General features: G+C 45.1%; 8 non-coding genes across 8 annotated transcripts; all 8 read left to right on the top strand.

Moving 5' to 3' along the window:
- The first annotated feature begins 3,382 nt into the window (after positions 1-3,382).
- LOC141221748 (U2 spliceosomal RNA) lies at positions 3,383-3,577 on the top strand. The gene has a single exon (XR_012289708.1). It is a non-coding gene; the product is annotated as a U2 spliceosomal RNA (small nuclear RNA).
- Positions 3,578-4,696: 1,119 nt separating this feature from the next.
- On the top strand, positions 4,697-4,887 carry LOC141221788 (U2 spliceosomal RNA). Its single transcript, XR_012289732.1, has one exon. It is a non-coding gene; the product is annotated as a U2 spliceosomal RNA (small nuclear RNA).
- A 1,119-nt stretch (positions 4,888-6,006) lies between these two features.
- On the top strand, positions 6,007-6,197 carry LOC141221674 (U2 spliceosomal RNA). Its single transcript, XR_012289637.1, has one exon. It is a non-coding gene; the product is annotated as a U2 spliceosomal RNA (small nuclear RNA).
- A 1,120-nt stretch (positions 6,198-7,317) lies between these two features.
- Positions 7,318-7,508, top strand: LOC141221789 (U2 spliceosomal RNA). Its single transcript, XR_012289733.1, has one exon. It is a non-coding gene; the product is annotated as a U2 spliceosomal RNA (small nuclear RNA).
- Positions 7,509-8,637: 1,129 nt separating this feature from the next.
- Positions 8,638-8,828, top strand: LOC141221791 (U2 spliceosomal RNA). The gene has a single exon (XR_012289734.1). It is a non-coding gene; the product is annotated as a U2 spliceosomal RNA (small nuclear RNA).
- A 1,121-nt stretch (positions 8,829-9,949) lies between these two features.
- On the top strand, positions 9,950-10,140 carry LOC141221792 (U2 spliceosomal RNA). The gene has a single exon (XR_012289735.1). It is a non-coding gene; the product is annotated as a U2 spliceosomal RNA (small nuclear RNA).
- A 6,395-nt stretch (positions 10,141-16,535) lies between these two features.
- LOC141221751 (U2 spliceosomal RNA) lies at positions 16,536-16,725 on the top strand. Its single transcript, XR_012289711.1, has one exon. It is a non-coding gene; the product is annotated as a U2 spliceosomal RNA (small nuclear RNA).
- A 1,121-nt stretch (positions 16,726-17,846) lies between these two features.
- On the top strand, positions 17,847-18,037 carry LOC141221793 (U2 spliceosomal RNA). Its single transcript, XR_012289736.1, has one exon. It is a non-coding gene; the product is annotated as a U2 spliceosomal RNA (small nuclear RNA).
- The last annotated feature ends 179 nt before the right edge of the window (positions 18,038-18,216 follow it).

Raw genomic sequence — 18,216 nt, forward strand, 5'->3', positions numbered from 1 at the left:
TCTGCGGCAGGGCTCTTGTTGTAGATGGCAACTGGGCGGGAGAACCTGTCAGGTTCATCAACGTGTATGCGTCCCCACTGAAGAATGAGCGTTTGGAGCTTTTCCAGACCCTGCGGCTTCAGCTTGCCACCACCAGGACCTTAGTGATGGCCGGGGATTTCAACTGCCCCATCGAGGAGGATGGTCGTAGTTCTGGCACATCTGCCAAGTTGGACATCACGTCCAAGCTGCTCATCGAGATGGTAACCGAGGCCTCTCTTCAGGACGTGGTGGGCTCCATGGGGAGAGGCTCCACAAACTATTCGTGGAGCCGACCCGATGGCTCACTCCGCTCCAGGATTGACTTTGTGTTCACCTCTCGGGCAGTCAGGCAGAGTAGGCACTCGATGGTCCCCTGCTTCTTCTCCGACCACAGAGCCATTCACTTACAAGGTGTCCTCGGCGACGGTTTTCCGTCCGGCCCCGGCTCCTGGAAGCTGAATTGTGCTCTGCTGGCTCAGGATGAAGTCGTGGAGGAGCTGAGAGCAGCCTACGCAATGTGGCAGTCCTACAAGGGTAGCTTCCAAACAGTCTCTGATTGGTGGGAATATGTTAAACTTGAGTTTCGCTGTTTCTTTCAGGCCAAGGGTCGACAACAGGCGTGTGAGAAGAGGAGGGACTTCAGAGGGCTGCAGCGCGAGCTGCGGTCGCTGCAGGACCTTCTTCACTGCGGCTGGGACGTGAGGGAGGAGCTGGAGGAGACCAAGAAGAGCCTGAAAAGGCACTTTGAGGAGGAGTCCAAGCGAATCGTCTTCCGTTCCAAAGTGGAGAATCTGGAGAAGGGTGAGAAATGTAACTCATTCTTTTTCAGGAAACTTCATGCCGGTCACACGCCCCTGAACGAGCTGCGAGACGAGAGCGGAAACATGCGACGTGGGAAGGAGGACGTGATGAAGGTCGTCAGCGACTTCTACAGCGAACTCTACTCCCACAAGACTACCGACCCCGACGCTGCTGATAAGTTCCTGTCAGGTATCACTAACCATCTTGATCCTGCAGGCACGGCAGCCTTTGACAAACCTCTGATGGTGGGCGAATTGCTCTCTGCCGCTAAATCCTTTAGGACCGGCAGGACCCCGGGCAGTGATGGTCTTCCAGCGGAGCTCTATGTAGCGCTGGGAGACCTCATCTGTCCGGACCTGTTGGACCTGTACGAGGAGATGGTGGTGGAGGGTAGAATGCCTCCATCTTTGAGGGAAGGAATGGTCACGATCCTGTACAAGCGGAAGGGAGAGAGGTGCGACCTGAGGAATTGGCGTCCCATCACTCTGCTCAACGTGGACTACAAGATCCTGGCCAAGACGATGGCGACATGACTTAAGACGGTCATCGGACGGATCATCCACCCGGACCAGACCTGCGGCATCCCTGGACGTCGCATCGCAGACAGCCTCGCTCTCGTGCGGGACACGGTCGAGTACATCAAGGTCCGCCGCGCACACGCGGCCCTGGTCTCCTTGGATCAGGAGAAGGCCTTCGACCGGGTTTCCCACGAGTTCATGGGCCGAGCTCTGCACCGGTTAGGTTTGGGTAACATGTTTTGTTCGTATGTCCGTCTGATGTATTTTGATATCCACAGCTCGGTGTTGGTGAACGGCTGGAAGACTGACCCCTTCCCTGTCCTCTCTGGGGTCAGACAAGGCTGCCCTCTATCACCTCTTCTTTTTGTTTGTGTTATAGAACTCTTCGCAGAGGCTATCCGGCAGAATGGAGAGATCAGAGGGATCACCGCACCGGGTCCGGGACGACACGAGGTCAAGTGCTCGCTCTACATGGACGACGTCACCGTCTTCTGCGCTGATCGTGGTTCAGTCGACGCCCTCGTCCAGACGTGTGAGAGGTTCGGCCGGGCTTCAGGGGCCAAAGTCAACTGCAGGAAGTCGGAAGCCATGCTCTTCGGGGATTGGCAGCCGGCCTCCTCCGCCCCCTTCCCCTTCAACATTCAACCGGATTTCCTCAAGGTGCTGGGAGTCTGGTTCGGGAAGGAAGGAGCGGCCCTCAAGTCCTGGCAAGAACGCTTGGCCAAGGTGAAGCAACGGATCGGACTCTGGAGCCTCAGACACCTCACTTGTGAGGGTAAGGCACTCGTCCTGCGTAATGAGGTCCTGCCCGTCTTGCAGTACACGGCGCAGGCCTGGCCCCCACACGTCACTGTGTGCAGGGCCATTACCAGGACAGTGTTTCACTTTGTCTGGGGATCCAAGATGGACAGAGTCAGGCGGGCCGTCATGTACAAGGAGCCTCGCAAGGGTGGGAAGGGCGTTCCAGATATCCCCACCCTCCTGCGATCCTCTTTTGTGTGTGATTGTGTCCGCCGGACTTTGCAAGTCAAGAATGGCTCCGCGGGCAGGTCCATGTCTCGCTTCTTCCTGCTTCCTCTTTGGAGGCGACTCGGCTGGGACAAGTGGGACAGCTCCTTCCCCTACAACTGGACGACGCCATGGTTCTACGGAGACGTCGTTCGATTTGTGGGGGAACATCAACTGGAGGGACTCAAGCCCGACTTGTGGAAGCCCAAAACTATCCACAAGCTCATCAGAGCCAAGGATGACGTGGAGAACATCACAGGACTTCACCAGGACACGCTGGAGACTGTGTGGACAAATGTGTCGTCTGACAGGCTGACCAACGGGCACAAGGACTTGTCGTGGATGGCGATTCAGGGCGGACTGCCCGTCCGGTCATTCATGCATGCCCGGAACCTGTGCAAGACCCGGTACTGCCCAAGGTGCCCCTTCGTGGAGGAAACATCTTTGCACACTTTTTGGGACTGCGGATTTGCACAGCTCCTGTTGACTGCCCTTGAGGACGACCTGAGGAACTCTGTCCCCAGGGCGAGCCTATCGCACCATTCTGTGTTTTACGGACTCTTCCCTGGGGTTCATACCGTCGGAGCCATCCAGGAGGCTTGGCGCCTTATGAACTGCTTCAAGGATGCCGTTTGGGTCGCCAGGAACCGGCTCATCTTGAGGAGGGAGAGGATGTCCATCCAGGACTGCCGCAGGCTGATCCACAGCCTGCTCAGAGACTATTCCATCGTGGACAGTCCGTAGGACGAGGATGAGGACTAAACCCCTCCTCCCCCTCTCCCCTTATGTGTCTTGTCTTTCAATAAAGCTTCGGGCCTGTGATTTTCCCCTCCCCATCCCCTTTTTCCCAATCCCCATCCCTTATCACGGTTCGTCGTACTGTATTGATTGACATGCTTTTTCTTTCAGATTGAGTGTTTTGTGTAGCATAGGGGTGTGATGTGTCTAGTTAGTGCGTCGTATCCTCATGCTATGTAAATATGATGTAGAATTCTGTGTGTACTGGGCTGCGGCACTGTACACTGTCTGTTAACTTATTTTTTGTGCTAATAAAAGATATATTCAATCAAAAAAAATCTGTTCTTATCAGTTTAATATCTGATACGTCCCCTATCTGGGGACCATATATTAAATGGATTTTTAGAACAGGGAGATGGAAAAAGAGCTTGCTCTGTCCACTCCACGCATTGACCTGGTATTGCAGTATCTCCAGGACCGGTGCACCCCTTCTTTAATGCAGTTTCTAAAATCAGAAAGAATTGAATTCAATGCTTTTTGTTCATTTTGCTTGTTTGTCGGATTTTGGGATGGACTCTTTGGCTTTGCTTTTCTTCTCCTCATTGGATTTTTCATGTTAAAAGTTGCAGAAGCCAGATGACAAGCTCATTTTGGTTCAACTTCAGCAACTGTGCATTGCATTGCCATGTAATGTAATGTAATGCAATGCTATCTTTCTAGCTCTCCCTCTATACTTCCTTTTGGATAAACAGACATATTAGGCAAGCATTTTGGAGCTTTCACCTAAATAACTACAGGTGGTGAGATAAGCTGCACAATATAATTGACCTTTCAGTATATTGTTGCACACACACCATCTATTTAGCAAATGCCCTTGTTATCAACAGCAGCCTTTTAAACTCACCTGAGCTAACAGGTATGTGAGCTGGTTACTCTGCTGCGCTTAAAATTTCTTTTTTGGTTTGCTACAATGCCTTTTCTGAAACGTTGTCTCCCTCTGCTGGAACACTGACTTCTTTCATTTAATGCCTGCAGACTATAAAAGAGAAACCAACCCAAAAAGTTTGGTTGATTAGTCTGTGGCATTCTTTTAAACTGTTGCTTATGGCGGTCTCTGTGAGCTTCTCAGTGACATTCAGCCATCCAGGTATCCCGCCTGCAGTAGACGGAATGTGGCAATGGAACGCTGGCTGCGCGTGTCATAATAGGCTCTGAGCCTTTATATACCTGCGCACAGCAGCAGCCACCTTCATTCTGCTGCTGGACAGCCAGCAGCAGCAGCAGCAGGAGAGGTAATTAATCAGCAACCCTCCTGCTAAGGGTAGACAGCTGCTCGTTCCACCCCCCCCCGCCTTAATTGGTTCTCCTCCCTTCCAACGGTGTTGAGGCGGGTGGGAACAGCCGGGGGTTGAGGGTACTGTGCTAAAAGAGGTGGAGTTATGCAGATCTAAAACGCGTGGATTGCAGCAGCAGCAAGCCGAAAAGTGCAGGCATGTGAGGGATCTAGAGGTTGACAGCATGTCTTCTTAACGGGAGTCCAGGTGGCCATCTCCACAAATGGACTTTTCAGAATCCTTGGGTGGCACCGTAGTCGGAAACCAATTCTGGTTATCGCTTCTCGGCCTTTTGGCTAAGATCAAGTGTAGTATCTGTTCTTATCAGTTTAATATCTGATACGTCCCCTATCTGGGGACCATATATTAAATGGATTTTTAGAACAGGGAGATGGAAAAAGAGCTTGCTCTGTCCACTCCACGCATTGACCTGGTATTGCAGTATCTCCAGGACCGGTGCACCCCTTCTTTAATGCAGTTTCTAAAATCAGAAAGAATTGAATTCAATGCTTTTTGTTCATTTTGCTTGTTTGTCGGATTTTGGGATGGACTCTTTGGCTTTGCTTTTCTTCTCCTCATTGGATTTTTCATGTTAAAAGTTGCAGAAGCCAGATGACAAGCTCATTTTGGTTCAACTTCAGCAACTGTGCATTGCATTGCCATGTAATGTAATGTAATGCAATGCTATCTATCTAGCTCTCCCTCTATACTTCCTTTTGGATAAACAGACATATTAGGCAAGCATTTTGGAGCTTTCACCTAAATAACTACAGGTGGTGAGATAAGCTGCACAATATAATTGACCTTTCAGTATATTGTTGCACACACACCATCTATTTAGCAAATGCCCTTGTTATCAACAGCAGCCTTTTAAACTCACCTGAGCTAACAGGTATGTGAGCTGGTTACTCTGCTGCGCTTAAAATTTCTTTTTTGGTTTGCTACAATGCCTTTTCTGAAACGTTGTCTCCCTCTGCTGGAACACTGACTTCTTTCATTTAATGCCTGCAGACTATAAAAGAGAAACCAACCCAAAAAGTTTGGTTGATTAGTCTGTGGCATTCTTTTAAACTGTTGCTTATGGCAGTCTCTGTGAGGTTCTCAGTGACATTCAGCCATCCAGGTATCCCGCCTGCAGTAGACGGAATGTGGCAATGGAACGCTGGCTGCGCGTGTCATAATAGGCTCTGAGCCTTTATATACCTGCGCACAGCAGCAGCCACCTTCAGTCTGCTGCTGGACAGCCAGCAGCAGCAGCAGCAGGAGAGGTAATTAATCAGCAACCCTCCTGCTAAGGGTAGACAGCTGCTCGTTCCACCCCCCCCCGCCTTAATTGGTTCTCCTCCCTTCCAACGGTGTTGAGGCGGGTGGGAACAGCCGGGGGTTGAGGGTACTGTGCTAAAAGAGGTGGAGTTATGCAGATCTAAAACGCGTGGATTGCAGCAGCAGCAAGCCGAAAAGTGCAGGCATGTGAGGGATCTAGAGGTTGACAGCATGTCTTCTTAACGGGAGTCCAGGTGGCCATCTCCACAAATGGACTTTTCAGAATCCTTGGGTGGCACCGTAGTCGGAAACCAATTCTGGTAATCGCTTCTCGGCCTTTTGGCTAAGATCAAGTGTAGTATCTGTTCTTATCAGTTTAATATCTGATACGTCCCCTATCTGGGGACCATATATTAAATGGATTTTTAGAACAGGGAGATGGAAAAAGAGCTTGCTCTGTCCACTCCACGCATTGACCTGGTATTGCAGTATCTCCAGGACCAGTGCACCCCTTCTTTAATGCAGTTTCTAAAATCAGAAAGAATTGAATTCAATGCTTTTTGTTCATTTTGCTTGTTTGTCGGATTTTGGGATGGACTCTTTGGCTTTGCTTTTCTTCTCCTCATTGGATTTTTCATGTTAAAAGTTGCAGAAGCCAGATGACAAGCTCATTTTGGTTCAACTTCAGCAACTGTGCATTGCATTGCCATGTAATGTAATGTAATGCAATGCTATCTATCTAGCTCTCCCTCTATACTTCCTTTTGGATAAACAGACATATTAGGCAAGCATTTTGGAGCTTTCACCTAAATAACTACAGGTGGTGAGATAAGCTGCACAATATAATTGACCTTTCAGTATATTGTTGCACACACACCATCTATTTAGCAAATGCCCTTGTTATCAACAGCAGCCTTTTAAACTCACCTGAGCTAACAGGTATGTGAGCTGGTTACTCTGCTGCGCTTAAAATTTCTTTTTTGGTTTGCTACAATGCCTTTTCTGAAACGTTGTCTCCCTCTGCTGGAACACTGACTTCTTTCATTTAATGCCTGCAGACTATAAAAGAGAAACCAACCCAAAAAGTTTGGTTGATTAGTCTGTGGCATTCTTTTAAACTGTTGCTTATGGCGGTCTCTGTGAGCTTCTCAGTGACATTCAGCCATCCAGGTATCCTGCCTGCAGTAGACGGAATGTGGCAATGGAACGCTGGCTGCGCGTGTCATAATAGGCTCTGAGCCTTTATATACCTGCGCACAGCAGCAGCCACCTTCAGTCTGCTGCTGGACAGCCAGCAGCAGCAGCAGCAGGAGAGGTAATTAATCAGCAACCCTCCTGCTAAGGGTAGACAGCTGCTCGTTCCACCCCCCCCCCGCCTTAATTGGTTCTCCTCCCTTCCAACGGTGTTGAGGCGGGTGGGAACAGCCGGGGGTTGAGGGTACTGTGCTAAAAGAGGTGGAGTTATGCAGATCTAAAACGCGTGGATTGCAGCAGCAGCAAGCCGAAAAGTGCAGGCATGTGAGGGATCTAGAGGTTGACAGCATGTCTTCTTAACGGGAGTCCAGGTGGCCATCTCCACAAATGGACTTTTCAGAATCCTTGGGTGGCACCGTAGTCGGAAACCAATTCTGGTTATCGCTTCTCGGCCTTTTGGCTAAGATCAAGTGTAGTATCTGTTCTTATCAGTTTAATATCTGATACGTCCCCTATCTGGGGACCATATATTAAATGGATTTTTAGAACAGGGAGATGGAAAAAGAGCTTGCTCTGTCCACTCCACGCATTGACCTGGTATTGCAGTATCTCCAGGACCGGTGCACCCCTTCTTTAATGCAGTTTCTAAAATCAGAAAGAATTGAATTCAATGCTTTTTGTTCATTTTGCTTGTTTGTCGGATTTTGGGATGGACTCTTTGGCTTTGCTTTTCTTCTCCTCATTGGATTTTTCATGTTAAAAGTTGCAGAAGCCAGATGACAAGCTCATTTTGGTTCAACTTCAGCAACTGTGCATTGCATTGCCATGTAATGTAATGTAATGCAATGCTATCTATCTAGCTCTCCCTCTATACTTCCTTTTGGATAAACAGACATATTAGGCAAGCATTTTGGAGCTTTCACCTAAATAACTACAGGTGGTGAGATAAGCTGCACAATATAATTGACCTTTCAGTATATTGTTGCACACACACCATCTATTTAGCAAATGCCCTTGTTATCAACAGCAGCCTTTTAAACTCACCTGAGCTAACAGGTATGTGAGCTGGTTACTCTGCTGCGCTTAAAATTTCTTTTTTGGTTTGCTACAATGCCTTTTCTGAAACGTTGTCTCCCTCTGCTGGAACACTGACTTCTTTCATTTAATGCCTGCAGACTATAAAAGAGAAACCAACCCAAAAAGTTTGGTTGATTAGTCTGTGGCATTCTTTTAAACTGTTGCTTATGGCGGTCTCTGTGAGCTTCTCAGTGACATTCAGCCATCCAGGTATCCCGCCTGCAGTAGACGGAATGTGGCAATGGAACGCTGGCTGCGCGTGTCATAATAGGCTCTGAGCCTTTATATACCTGCGCACAGCAGCAGCCACCTTCAGACTGCTGCTGGACAGCCAGCAGCAGCAGCAGCAGGAGAGGTAATTAATCAGCAACCCTCCTGCTAAGGGTAGACAGCTGCTCGTTCCACCCGCCCCCCCCCCCCCCCGCCTTAATTGGTTCTCCTCCCTTCCAACGGTGTTGAGGCGGGTGGGAACAGCCGGGGGTTGAGGGTACTGTGCTAAAAGAGGTGGAGTTATGCAGATCTAAAACGCGTGGATTGCAGCAGCAGCAAGCCGAAAAGTGCAGGCATGTGAGGGATCTAGAGGTTGACAGCATGTCTTCTTAACGGGAGTCCAGGTGGCCATCTCCACAAATGGACTTTTCAGAATCCTTGGGTGGCACCGTAGTCGGAAACCAATTCTGGTTATCGCTTCTCGGCCTTTTGGCTAAGATCAAGTGTAGTATCTGTTCTTATCAGTTTAATATCTGATACGTCCCCTATCTGGGGACCATATATTAAATGGATTTTTAGAACAGGGAGATGGAAAAAGAGCTTGCTCTGTCCACTCCACGCATTGACCTGGTATTGCAGTATCTCCAGGACCGGTGCACCCCTTCTTTAATGCAGTTTCTAAAATCAGAAAGAATTGAATTCAATGCTTTTTGTTCATTTTGCTTGTTTGTCGGATTTTGGGATGGACTCTTTGGCTTTGCTTTTCTTCTCCTCATTGGATTTTTCATGTTAAAAGTTGCAGAAGCCAGATGACAAGCTCATTTTGGTTCAACTTCAGCAACTGTGCATTGCATTGCCATGTAATGTAATGTAATGCAATGCTATCTATCTAGCTCTCCCTCTATACTTCCTTTTGGATAAACAGACATATTAGGCAAGCATTTTGGAGCTTTCACCTAAATAACTACAGGTGGTGAGATAAGCTGCACAATATAATTGACCTTTCAGTATATTGTTGCACACACACCATCTATTTAGCAAATGCCCTTGTTATCAACAGCAGCCTTTTAAACTCACCTGAGCTAACAGGTATGTGAGCTGGTTACTCTGCTGCGCTTAAAATTTCTTTTTTGGTTTGCTACAATGCCTTTTCTGAAACGTTGTCTCCCTCTGCTGGAACACTGACTTCTTTCATTTAATGCCTGCAGACTATAAAAGAGAAACCAACCCAAAAAGTTTGGTTGATTAGTCTGTGGCATTCTTTTAAACTGTTGCTTATGGCGGTCTCTGTGAGCTTCTCAGTGACATTCAGCCATCCAGGTATCCCGCCTGCAGTAGACGGAATGTGGCAATGGAACGCTGGCTGCGCGTGTCATAATAGGCTCTGAGCCTTTATATACCTGCGCACAGCAGCAGCCACCTTCAGTCTGCTGCTGGACAGCCAGCAGCAGCAGCAGCAGGAGAGGTAATTAATCAGCAACCCTCCTGCTAAGGGTAGACAGCTGCTCGTTCCACCCACCCCCCCGCCTTAATTGGTTCTCCTCCCTTCCAACGGTGTTGAGGCGGGTGGGAACAGCCGGGGGTTGAGGGTACTGTGCTAAAAGAGGTGGAGTTATGCAGATCTAAAACGCGTGGATTGCAGCAGCAGCAAGCCGAAAAGTGCAGGCATGTGAGGGATCTAGAGGTTGACAGCATGTCATCTTAACGGGAGTCCAGGTGGCCATCTCCACAAATGGACTTTTCAGAATCCTTGGGTGGCACCGTAGTCGGAAACCAATTCTGGTTATCGCTTCTCGGCCTTTTGGCTAAGATCAAGTGTAGTATCTGTTCTTATCAGTTTAATATCTGATACGTCCCCTATCTGGGGACCATATATTAAATGGATTTTTAGAACAGGGAGATGGAAAAAGAGCTTGCTCTGTCCACTCCACGCATTGACCTGGTATTGCAGTATCTCCAGGACCGGTGCACCCCTTCTTTAATGCAGTTTCTAAAATCAGAAAGAATTGAATTCAATGCTTTTTGTTCATTTTGCTTGTTTGTCGGATTTTGGGATGGACTCTTTGGCTTTGCTTTTCTTCTCCTCATTGGATTTTTCATGTTAAAAGTTGCAGAAGCCAGATGACAAGCTCATTTTGGTTCAACTTCAGCAACTGTGCATTGCATTGCCATGTAATGTAATGTAATGCAATGCTATCTATCTAGCTCTCCCTCTATACTTCCTTTTGGATAAACAGACATATTAGGCAAGCATTTTGGAGCTTTCACCTAAATAACTACAGGTGGTGAGATAAGCTGCACAATATAATTGACCTTTCAGTATATTGTTGCACACACACCATCTATTTAGCAAATGCCCTTGTTATCAACAGCAGCCTTTTAAACTCACCTGAGCTAACAGGTATGTGAGCTGGTTACTCTGCTGCGCTTAAAATTTCTTTTTTGGTTTGCTACAATGCCTTTTCTGAAACGTTGTCTCCCTCTGCTGGAACACTGACTTCTTTCATTTAATGCCTGCAGACTATAAAAGAGAAACCAACCCAAAAAGTTTGGTTGATTAGTCTGTGGCATTCTTTTAAACTGTTGCTTATGGCGGTCTCTGTGAGCTTCTCAGTGACATTCAGCCATCCAGGTATACCGCCTGCAGTAGACGGAATGTGGCAATGGAACGCTGGCTGCGCGTGTCATAATAGGCTCTGAGCCTTTATATACCTGCGCACAGCAGCAGCCACCTTCAGTCTGCTGCTGGACAGCCAGCAGCAGCAGCAGCAGGAGAGGTAATTAATCAGCAACCCTCCTGCTAAGGGTAGACAGCTGCTCGTTCCACCCCCCCCCCGCCTTAATTGGTTCTCCTCCCTTCCAACGGTGTTGAGGCGGGTGGGAACAGCCGGGGGTTGAGGGTACTGTGCAAAAAGAGGTGGAGTTATGCAGATCTAAAACGCGTGGATTGCAGCAGCAGCAAGCCGAAAAGTGCAGGCATGTGAGGGATCTAGAGGTTGACAGCATGTCTTCTTAACGGGAGTCCAGGTGGCCATCTCCACAAATGGACTTTTCAGAATCCTTGGGTGGCACCGTAGTCGGAAACCAATTCTGGTTATCGCTTCTCGGCCTTTTGGCTATGATCAAGTGCTTTATTGCAGGAGATTGTGGTTGAAGGGCACTCGGGTACCCCTCTCCTTGGCCTGGCAGGATCGTCCACTTTGGTGGACTTAACCTGCTTGCTGCTATTAGGGAGAGGGCTTAGTCCCAGGGTAACGAGTTGCGATCCCCCAGCTTCCAGGTGTTTTTCGCTGCAAGAACACTGGGAGCGCAGATTGCAAGCGGCTGCAATTTGCAACCTTGTTGCGTTTTTCCATGGAGGTTGACCCTAACCTCGTGCCTCTTTATGCGAGGCTAAAAAACTCTATCCGAGTTCACTTCACGGCGGGTGGCTCGGATATGAGCAAATTAGGGTATGTAGTCCAGGACGTGCTCAGGAACCTTCTTGGCGTACAAAGGAATGAAATTCTCTCCATCCAGGATTATCCCAGAAGAGGTGACTATGACATCACATTCACCGGAGAAGGTATTTTTAGAGATGTACTAGAAAAGTTAAAAAAAGTTGAAAATAGTCCTGTTTTGAAAGGGATACAAGTTGTTGAGCACGTCCTGGATGAGGTAAGAGTGGTTATTGTAAAAATATTTTCGCCCTTTGTTTCTGCTCCAGAAGTAATGTCATTTCTAGCAATTTATTTTAAAAGTGTTAAATGTATTGGGAAGATATTAAACGAATATAACATATGGACATCTAAGTGGAAATTCCTTGTGAAGTGTACAAGAGATCCAAATACACCAGGTGGTATACGGCTCCCCCCTGCCCGTTTCAAAATTGGGCAAACAAATGGGGATTTCTTCTTTTCTGGGATGCCAGTATATTGCAGAAATTGTGGGCGCTATGGTCATTCAAAAGAAAACTGTCATGTATCATGTAGAAATTGTGCTAGTGAAGAACATGAGACAAAAGAAGGCCCTAAGGAAAAGAAATGCAGTTTTTGCCAGACTCCAGGTCACTTTTATTTTTCTTGCCCTCACAGATTTCGGGAAGATGAGCAAAATGGGAAGTCCAAGACGTCCGACCAAGGACCAAAAGATCAGACCACCCCTCAGGAGGAGGAACAACAACCTGGAGCCTCTGGAGACAATAAGGGCGTACCAAATAGTGAAGTGTCTCCAGAGTCTATGACAGGTAAAATACCAAATCCCAAAACCTGGCTGCAGGACCTGCGGGAGTCCAAAAGGAGGGCTGAGAAGGAGCAGAAGGGCACTACTGGTAAGGTCAAAAGGGACCGGCAAAAGGCCGACACAGAAGCCCATGCCCAGTCTGGGTCTCCTAGTGCTGAGGGCGCTGAGTGGATAAAGGTGGGTCCTAAGAAAAAGAAAAAGGGTGGTTCGGAGGAGGCAGCAGGAGGTGAACAGATGGACACTTCTCCAGAAGGGGACGTGGACGCTGGACCCTCAGGGGTTTCGGTCTCCGCTGCTACAGGTGGGGACCGGGATCTTGCTGCCTCTGAAGAGTCAGAGGCTCTGCCTTGTGCGCAACCTCCTCCTATAGGACGACCTTCTACAGGTCAAACAGGGGCGGCGGAACCCCTCGGAGACCCACCTGATGAGGAACTGCATGGCCAGCCAATGGAGACCCAGCGGGTTCTGCCAGCCAGCCCTCCGAGCTATGCCAGTGTAGCGTCGGGTTTATATAAATGTGGTAATCTTTCCTCCTCCACGGAGACTCTCGTGACGATACTATCAGATGAGGAGGGAGGCGCAAGCCCAGTGGTCTGATCAGGTTCATCGGACAGGTAAATCCGTTGCTCTTAGTTACCTAAGTAAAATTTCTACATTTTCTAATGATGGCTGAACTCAAAGGTATTTCCCTCAACGTGAGAGGCATAAAATCTAACACGAGAAGAACTGCTCTTTTTAATTTTTTTACGTGTTTTACTGCATCTGTATTTTTTCTGCAAGAATGTAATATCCCACATGAAATGTCATATCAAAAATATAAAGATGAGTGGAAGTGTGGGCCATCTGTCTGGTCCGGATCGAATGCTGCAGGATCAGCGGGTGTAGCCATACTTTTTAAAGGGAACCTTTTAATTGATTTTATTCAGGAAATTTTACCAGGTCGTATTTTATTAGTGAAAGCTTTTATTGATGGTATTAGATGGCAGTTTTTAAATTTTTATGGATCAACAGAGAAAAATGAAAGAGCCGAAATGCTTGATCTTTTACCATTATTTATTAATAACTCTGAACCTTTTATCTTAGCAGGGGATTTTAATTGTGTTTTAAAAGGTGAAAACCGGCGCTCCAGCTCTGTAAGCAGGAACTACGATAAAACCTCAGGTATGCTACATGATATAGTCAAAGATGCTAAATTGATAGACATATATAAAGAGTGTCATAGTGATAGCCCAGAGGACGCCGGTTTCACTTGGAGCAATGCTAATTGTAGCTCTAGGATTGATTTTATTTTTGGTTCAGATAAAACAATACCTGCCAAATGTGAAGTTTTAACTAATATATTTTCAGACCATAAACTTTTATCCTTTACCATAAAAGTAAATGACAACAAAAAATGTGGTAAGAAAAGCTGGAAAATGAACGTATCCCTTTTAACCGACCCGCAGATTTTATCAGATTTTATTGAGTTTTATAGGAAATGTAGAAAAGGGAAAAAAACAAATGAGACTATGAGTGTATGGTGGGATAGAATGAAAGTAAAAATAAAAGACTTTTTTATTAAAAAGAGTATATGTAGAGCCAAAGAAAAATATGAAGAATATAGAATTTTAAATACCCGCCTACAAACATTATTTAAGCTCAGAGACAATGGGATAGATGTACAACTTGATATTTCAAACTTAAAAGAAGAGATTTCAAAATGGCTAGAACAAAAAGGAAAAGAGATAATTTTTCGTTCTAGAGTACAACATATAGAAGAAAATGAAAAGTGTTCCAGATATTTTTTTAGGAAAAATAAAAAAGAAAAAGTGATAATTGACCATATAGATGGTGAGAATAATATAAAAAATATGCTGGGTAAAGTTGAGGGTTTTTTTTCTAATCTTTTTAATGGAAAAAATATAGATAATAAATTAATGGATGATTCGCTGCAAGGACTAACAGCTGTTTTAGATCCCGCATCCCAAGAGTTTTTATCCCAAGTTTTAACGGAACAAGAAGTGTTAAAAACTATTAAAAGTTTTAAAACTGGAAAGGTCCCTGGTCCTGATGGCATCCCAATAGAATTTTATGTATGTTTTTATGATATTTTAAAAGATGATTTGTTTTATTTGTTTACTGAGGTTTTTAATAATAAGGTTTTATTAAATTCCTGGAAGAAAGGTGAAGTCTCCCTCCTATACAAAAAAGGCGATAAATCAAAATTAGAAAACTGGAGACCAATAACACTTTTAAATTGTGACTATAAAATAATGGCTAAAATTTGTGCAAATCGTCTAAAAGAAGTCATCAGCAAAGTTATTCATTCTAATCAAGTGTGTTGGGTGCCGGGGCGCAGTATATGGGACAATCTGAATTTAGTGAAAGACTGTATTGAGGATGTGAAAGACAGAAAGGGGAAAATGGCGATTTTATCTATTGATTTTGAAAAAGCATTTGACCGTGTCTCACACTTTTATCTTTTTAAAGTTTTAGAGAAAATGGGCATACCAGAAGGGTTTTTACTATCGCTTAAAGCATTTTACAAGGATTGTACAAGTAAGATTTTAGTGAATGGTTTTAAGACACAAGAGGTATTTTTACGGTCAGGGGTGAAACAGGGATGCCCTCTGTCCCCCCTACTGTTTATCTGTGCACTGGAACCAATGTTATGTGCAATACGCCAAAATAAACAGATATGCGGTGTCCCTCTGCCTGGAAGCGGTGGTTTGGAGGCCAAGGTTGTAGGCTACATGGATGACGTGGCGGTCTTGTGTACAGATGCACCATCACTTACGGCCACTCTCCATCAAGTGCAATCCTTTTGTCTAGCTTCTGGTTTTAAAATCAATTTTAATAAGTGTAACATTTTAAGTGTTGGGGGGATGATTTTACGTGATGTACCAATTAATGTCTCCGAATCCATTTCCATTTTAGGTATATCATTCACTGAAAATAATGATGGTTATAATAGTTGGGAAACAGTTACACAGAAAGTAAATACGAAAATATGTATGTGGAACATGAGGAGACTTACAATGGAGGGTAAAGTATTGGTTTTAAAGATGGTGATTTTACCTCTTTTATTGTATCTTAGCATGGTTTTCCCCCCGCCTGTTAATGTTTTAAAAAAGATAACCAAAACCTGTTTTACCTTCTTTTGGAACTCAAAAATGGAAAAGCTGAAAAGAGAAATCGTGATGAAATCAAAAGTAAAAGGTGGTAAAGATTTTCCAGATTTTAATAGGTTTCTTTTAATCCATCTGTTCGTTTACTGTTTTAATGCCCTTTTTAAGAATCACTATTGGTCCTTTTTTATGCGTTTTAATACAGGATTTTTTATGAGAAAGTTTGGATGGTATGAAGTTAATATATCTGTGCCCCATGCTTTTAATTTGTCGACGCATTATGAGATTTTAAGGAAAATAGTGTCCGATTTTAATTTAGGGACTAAGAAAATAGAGGAATTAAGAAATAGTAAGAAACTAATTAAAGAAATACGTAAAAGTGAGGAAATATGTAATGTTGACAGATATGATGATGACAAATCTATGTCTATCTGGAAAATGATTAACGTTTTTTATCTTTTTAATGAACAGAGAGATCTGGCTTGGAGTTGCATGCACCGCTGTCTTCCTTGCCGGGCATTCCAATACAGAAGAGGATTTGTGAGGTCTGCCATCTGCCCAAGAGCCGGATGCCAAGACGAGGAAACGGTGGAACATCTATTATGGACATGTAATTTTGCAAAGGATTTCTGGAGAAGACTGCTCCCCCTACTGGAAAGGGTGGCAGACCTCAAGGACTTTACATATAAAACTGTGCTATACGGACTTATGGAATGCCCCACAATGGACCAGTACACAATGGCTTGGAAGACAGTGAACTGCGCCAAGTCATCTCTCTGGAAAGCGCGCAACATTGCTATTTTTAAACAAGATGTTTTATCAGTGAATGATGTTTTAAGTTTATGTTTATGTGAAATGTATACTTATTATTTAATTGACAAAAAGAAGAATATACATATTTCCAAAAAATGGCTTGTTGACCAATGGAACCTAATTATTTAAAATCTTTGTATTTTTTTGTTTTGGAAATTTCATTTGTCTTTTAACGTTTGGTATTTGTGTAATTATGCTTGTAATTTGTTAAAATTTTAATAAACGGTTTTATCCCTCTGCAGGGGATAGCCAAATTAAAAAAAAAAATCTGTTCTTATCAGTTTAATATCTGATACGTCCCCTATCTGGGGACCATATATTAAATGGATTTTTAGAACAGGGAGATGGAAAAAGAGCTTGCTCTGTCCACTCCACGCATTGACCTGGTATTGCAGTATCTCCAGGACCGGTGCACCCCTTCTTTAATGCAGTTTCTAAAATCAGAAAGAATTGAATTCAATGCTTTTTGTTCATTTTGCTTGTTTGTCGGATTTTGGGATGGACTCTTTGGCTTTGCTTTTCTTCTCCTCATTGGATTTTTCATGTTAAAAGTTGCAGAAGCCAGATGACAAGCTCATTTTGGTTCAACTTCAGCAACTGTGCATTGCATTGCCATGTAATGTAATGTAATGCAATGCTATCTATCTAGCTCTCCCTCTATACTTCCTTTTGGATAAACAGACATATTAGGCAAGCATTTTGGAGCTTTCACCTAAATAACTACAGGTGGTGAGATAAGCTGCACAATATAATTGACCTTTCAGTATATTGTTGCACACACACCATCTATTTAGCAAATGCCCTTGTTATCAACAGCAGCCTTTTAAACTCACCTGAGCTAACAGGTATGTGAGCTGGTTACTCTGCTGCGCTTAAAATTTCTTTTTTGGTTTGCTACAATGCCTTTTCTGAAACGTTGTCTCCCTCTGCTGGAACACTGACTTCTTTCATTTAATGCCTGCAGACTATAAAAGAGAAACCAACCCAAAAAGTTTGGTTGATTAGTCTGTGGCATTCTTTTAAACTGTTGCTTATGGCGGTCTCTGTGAGCTTCTCAGTGACATTCAGCCATCCAGGTATCCCGCCTGCAGTAGACGGAATGTGGCAATGGAACGCTGGCTGCGCGTGTCATAATAGGCTCTGAGCCTTTATATACCTGCGCACAGCAGCAGCCACCTTCAGTCTGCTGCTGGACAGCCAGCAGCAGCAGCAGCAGGAGAGGTAATTAATCAGCAACCCTCCTGCTAAGGGTAGACAGCTGCTCGTTCCACCCCCCCCCACGCCTTAATTGGTTCTCCTCCCTTCCAACGGTGTTGAGGCGGGTGGGAACAGCCGGGGGTTGAGGGTACTGTGCTAAAAGAGGTGGAGTTATGCAGATCTAAAACGCGTGGATTGCAGCAGCAGCAAGCCGAAAAGTGCAGGCATGTGAGGGATCTAGAGGTTGACAGCATGTCTTCTTAACGGGAGTCCAGGTGGCCATCTCCACAAATGGACTTTTCAGAATCCTTGGATGGCACCGTAGTCGGAAACCAATTCTGGTTATCGCTTCTCGGCCTTTTGGCTAAGATCAAGTGTAGTATCTGTTCTTATCAGTTTAATATCTGATACGTCCCCTATCTGGGGACCATATATTAAATGGATTTTTAGAACAGGGAGATGGAAAAAGAGCTTGCTCTGTCCACTCCACGCATTGACCTGGTATTGCAGTATCTCCAGGACCGGTGCACCCCTTCTTTAATGCAGTTTCTAAAATCAGAAAGAATTGAATTCAATGCTTTTTGTTCATTTTGCTTGTTTGTCGGATTTTGGGATGGACTCTTTGGCTTTGCTTTTCTTCTCCTCATTGGATTTTTCATGTTAAAAGTTGCAGAAGCCAGATGACAAGCTCATTTTGGTTCAACTTCAGCAACT

Source organism: Phyllobates terribilis, unplaced genomic scaffold, assembly GCF_046119375.1.
Source record: "Phyllobates terribilis strain yellow unplaced genomic scaffold, ASM4611937v1 Scaffold_334__1_contigs__length_2070977, whole genome shotgun sequence".
NCBI lineage: Eukaryota > Metazoa > Chordata > Amphibia > Anura > Dendrobatidae > Phyllobates > Phyllobates terribilis.